At 34.1% G+C, this 5,448-nt stretch overlaps 1 non-coding gene across 1 annotated transcript; it reads left to right on the top strand.

Moving 5' to 3' along the window:
* Nucleotides 1-562: 562 nt before the first annotated feature.
* LOC112726115 (small nucleolar RNA R71) lies at nt 563-670 on the top strand. The gene has a single exon (XR_003165181.1). It is a non-coding gene; the product is annotated as a small nucleolar RNA R71 (small nucleolar RNA).
* Nucleotides 671-5,448: the final 4,778 nt, after the last annotated feature.

The raw sequence follows: 5,448 nt of genomic DNA, 5'->3' as shown, positions 1-5,448 counted from the left end.
GATTCTGCTCAGAACTCTCTGTCTTTTGCTGAGTGGATGATGGAAAAGGTTTACTATTGTTAAACCTGTTTCTTCCACCATTATTAAAGCCTTGTTGAGGCTTTTGTTGATCCTTCCATGAGAAATTTGGGTGATTTCTCCATTAGGGGTTATAGGTGTTTCCATAAGGTTCACCCATATAATTTACCTCTGCTATTGCAGGGTTCTCAGGATCATAAGCTTCTTCTTCAGAAGATGCCTCTTGAGTACTGTTGGATGCAGCATGCATTCCATTCAGACTCTGAGAAATCATATTGACCTGCTGAGTCAATAGTTTGTTCTGAGCCAATATGGCATTCAGAGCATCAATTTCAAGAACTCCCTTCTTCTGAGGCGTCCCGTTACTCACAGGATTCTTCTCAGAAATGTACATGAACTGGTTATTAGCAACCATGTCAATGTGTTTTTGAGCTTCTGCAGGCATTTTCTTTAGGTAAATGGATCCACTTGCAGAAGTATCCAATGACATCTTAACTAATTCAGATAGACCATCATAGAATATATCCAGGATGGTCCATTCTGAAAGCATGTCAGAAGGACACTTTTTGGTCAGTTGCTTATATCTCTCCCAAGCTTCATAGAGGGATTCACCTTCTTTCTGTCTGAAGGTTTAAACATCCACTCTAAGCTTACTAAGCTTTTGAGGAGGAAAGAACTTGGCTAAGAAAGTCGTGACCAGCTTATCCCAAGAGTTCAGGCTATCCTTGGGTTGAGAGTCCAACCATATTCTAGCTCTGTCTCTTACAACAAAAGGGACAAGCATGAGCTTGTAGACTTCAGGATCTACTCTATTAGTCTTAACAGTATCACAGATCTGCAGGAATTCAGTTAAGAATTGAAAAGGATCTTCAGATGGAAGTCCATGAAACTTGCAGTTCTGCTGCATCAGAGAAACTAATTGAGGTTTCAGCTCAAAATCGTTTGCTCCAATGGTGGGGATGGAGATGCTTCTTCCATGTAAATTAGAATTTAGAGCAGTAAAGTCACCAAGCATCCTCCTTGTATTATTATTATTTTCGGCTGCCATATCCTCTTCTTGTTTGAAAATTCCTGTAAGGTTGTCTCTGGATTGTTGTATTTTAGCTTCTCTTAGTTTTCTTTTTAGAGTCCTTTCAGGTTCTGGATCAGCTTCAACAAGAATGTTTTTGTCCTTGCTCCTACTCATGTGAAAAAAAAAGAGGACTAAAGATACCGGGGATCCTTTTTACCACAGTATAGAGGTTCCCTTGTGTGAGTAGAAGAAAAGAAGAATAAGAATGTAGAAGAGAAGAATTCGAACTCAGAGAAGAAGAAGGGGTTCGAATTTTGGGTGAAGAGAAGTGTTAATAGATGAATAAATAAATAGGAGAAGATGAGAGAGAGGAATTTTCGAAAATAATTTTTGAAAAAGAGTTGATGATTTTCGAAAAATAAAAATTAAAATTTAAAGTTAAATTTCGAAAATAGTTTTTGAAAAAGGTTAGTAATTTTCGAAAATTAAGAATGAAATAAAATTAAAATTAAAAATTGAAATAATTAGTTAATTAAAAGAATTTTTAAAAAGAGGAAGGTATTTTCGAAAATTAGAGAGGGATAGTTAGTTAGGTAGTTTTGAATGAGATAAGAAACAAACAAAATGTTAATTAGTTAGTTGAAACAAATTTTGAAAATCAATTTTTAAAAGATAAGAAGATAAGAAGTTAGAAAAGATATTTGAAAAAGATATGATATGAAAAGGTATGATTAAAAAGATATGATTTTGAAAAAGATAAGATAAAAATATATTTTTGAAAAGATATGATTGAAATTAATTTTGAAAAAGAATTGATTTTTAAAATCACAATTAATGACTTGATTCACAAGAAATTACAAGATATGATTCTAGAACTTAAACTTTGAATCTTTCTTAACAAGTAAGAAACAAACTTGAAATTTTTGAATCGAAACATTAATTGTTGATGATATTTTCGAAAATATGATATAAAATTAAGAAAAAGATTTTTGAAAAATATTTTTAAAATTTTCGAAAATAAATAAGAAAAATGAAAAAGATATGATTTTTGAAAAAGATTTTGAAAAGGATAGGATTTTTAAATTGAAAATTTGATTTGACTCATAAGAAACAACTAAATTTTTAAAAAATTTTGAAAAAGTCAACTCAAATTTTCGAATTTATGAGAAGAAAAAGGGGAAGATATTTTTTTGATTTTTTTTTTTGAATTTTTAATGAAGAAAGAGAAAAACATGAAAAAGACTCAATGCATTAGAATTTTTAGATCAAAACAATGAATGCATGCAGGAACACTATGAATGTCAAGATGAACACCAAGAACACTTTGAAGATCAAGATGAACATCAAGACTTATTTTTGAAAATTTTTAATGAAAGAAACACATGCAAGACACCAAACTTAGAAATTTTTAATGTTCAGACACCATGAATGCAAAAATGCACATGTAAAACAAGAAAAGACACAAAACAAGAAAACATCAAGATCAAACAAGAAGATTTACCGAGAACAACTTGAAGATCATGAAGAACACTATGAATGCCTGAATTTTTCAAAAAATGCATAAATTTTTAGAAAAAATACAATTGACACCAAACTTAAAAATTAACTCAAGACTTAAACAAGAAACACAAAATATTTTTGATTTTATGATTTTATAAATTTTTTTGGATTTTTGTATATTATTTTCGAAAAACATATAGGAAAAAGAAAATAAGAAATTCAAAAATTTTTAATAAGAATTCCAGGAATCTTTCAATGTTAGCCTAAAGCTCCAATCCAAGGGTTAGACATGGCTTAATAGCCAGCCAGCTTTAGGATATAAATCAGGCATGCAATAGCTGATACTTCATCCAACTCCATATACATGCCTTTTATGTTGACAAGTGGAAGCCTCAATCCAAAAGAATTTGGATATGGCTTTACAGCCAGCCAGGCTTCAACATGTTACCATGAAACTCTAGAATTCATTCTTAAAAATTTTGAATAATTTACGAAAACAAAAGGAAAAATTTTTTGAAAGATTTTTGAAGAATTTTTTTTTTTTGAAAATAAAACAAAAAGAAAATTACCTAATCTGAGCAACAAGATGAACCGTCAGTTGTCCAAACTCAAACAATCCCCGGCAACGGCGCCAAAAACTTGGTGCACGAAATTGTGATCCCTGGTAATGGCCCCAAAAACTTGGTGCTATAATCTTAATTCATAATTTGTCACAACTTCGATACAACTAACCAGCAAGTGCACTGGGTCGTCCAAGTAATAAAACCTTACGTGAGTAAGGGTCGATCCCACGGAGATTGTTGGTATGAAGCAAGCTATGGTCATCTTGTAAATCTCAGTCAGGCGGATATCAAATGGTTATGGAGTTTTCGAATAATAATAATAAATAAACAGAAAATAAAGATAGAAATACTTATGTAAATTATTGGTGAGAATTTCAGATAAGCGTTGTCTTCATCCAATCATTCCTACTCCTTCCATGGCAAGCTTTCTGTAAGGCATCACCGTTGTCAATGGCTACATCCCATCCTCTCTATGAAAAAGGTCCAAATGCTCTGTCACTGCACGACTAATCATCTGGAGGTTCTCGATCATACAGGAATAGGATTCACCCTCCTTTTGCGTCTGTCACTACGCCCAGCACTCGCGAGTTTGAAGTTCATCACAGCCATCCCTTCCCAGATCCTACTCGGAATACCACAGACAAGATTTATACTTTCCGAATCTCAGGAATGGCCATCCATGAGTTCTAACTTATACCACGAAGATTCTAATGTCTCAGACTCGGTCCCCTGTATTAGATATCTAAGAGATATTCATTCTAGCTTGTTTGCATGTAGAACTGAAGTGTTTGTCAGGCACGCATTCATGAGTGAGAATGATGATGAGCGTCACATAATCATCACATTCATCATGTTCTTGGGTGCGAATGGATATCTTAGAAGCGGAATAAGTTGAATTGAATATAAAACAGTAGTACTTTGGATTAAATCATGAGGAACAGCAGAGCTCCACACCTTAATCTATGGAGTGCAGAAACTCTACCGTTGAAAAATACATAAGTGAAAGGTTCAGGCATGGCCGAATGGCCAGCCCCCATGATCTAAGAACTAGACATCCCAAGATGTCTAATACAATAGTAAAAGGTCCTATTTATACTAAACTAGTTACTAGGGTTTACAGAATTGAGTAAATGATGTAGAAATCCACTTTCGGGACCCACATGGTGTGTGCTTGGGCTGAGCTTGAAGTTTACACGTGGAGAGGTCATTCTTGGAGTTGAACGCCAGTTTGTAACGTGTTTCTGGCGTTTAACTCCAGACTGCAGCATAGAACTTGCGTTCAATGCCCTTTTGCGTCATCTAAACTCGGGCAAAGTATGGACTATTATATATTTCTGGAAAGCCCTGGATGTCTACTTTCCAACTCAATTAGAAGCGCGCCATTTAGAGTTTTGTAGCTCCAGAAAATCCACATTGAGTGCAGGGAGGTCAGAATCCAACAGCATCTGCAGTCCTTCTTCAACCTCTGAATCTAATTTTTGCTCAGGTCCCTCAATTTCAGCCAGAAAATACCTAAAATCACAGAAAAACACACAAACTCATAGTAAAGTCCAAAAATGTGATTTTTAATTAAAAAATAATAAAAATATACTAAAAACTAACTAAATCATACTGAAAACATACTAAAAATAATGCCAAAAAGCGTATAAATTATCCGCTCATCAGGAATACATGTGGTATAATCAGTAACCATACTTCATCTCTTCTCATGAGCAATTAGACCAAGGAATTGGCTATTGATCAAGATTTGAGAGATTGGGTTGCCAAGGAATTGGATTCCAATCACTTAAGATTGCCAAGGAGATCAATGAATGCATTGATTGAGGAAGAGATGAGAATGAACTTGATCCGGAGAATACAACATCTCCTGAGCCCAATGAATCCCTCACTTCTGATCTTACCCATTCTCTTTACCTTCTGTCGTTTACCTTTATGTTCATTTCCCCAAATCCCCATTTAAGATTCTGTAATTTACTTTCCGTCATTTACATTCCGTTATTTACTTCTAGTAATTACATTTTCTGTTATTTACTTTCCTGCCATTTACTTTTCTGCAAATCTCAACTCAATTCCTGCTTAGCTGATAAACCACTATTTCATGGTTTATCTTGTGCTCAATTGAGTGGTTTTTATCAACTCTTTACCCACTTATTCATACTATTTGCATGGTTTTACATTTGCCTTCCTAATTATGTGTTTTGATTGAAAACATGCTTCTTTGGCCTTAAGTTCCCTATGTTTAAATCCTCTCTTATTACCATTAGATGCCTTGATATGTGTGTTAAGTGATTTCAGAGATTACAGGGCAGGAATGGCTCAGAGGATAGAAAGAAAGTATGCAAAAGTGGAAGGAAT

This window comes from Arachis hypogaea, chromosome 11 (genome assembly GCF_003086295.3).
Source record: "Arachis hypogaea cultivar Tifrunner chromosome 11, arahy.Tifrunner.gnm2.J5K5, whole genome shotgun sequence".
In the NCBI taxonomy this organism is placed as follows: Eukaryota; Viridiplantae; Streptophyta; class Magnoliopsida; order Fabales; family Fabaceae; genus Arachis; species Arachis hypogaea.
The sequence above is the reverse complement of the archived record's forward strand: the minus strand, read 5'-3'. Positions and strand labels throughout refer to the sequence as shown.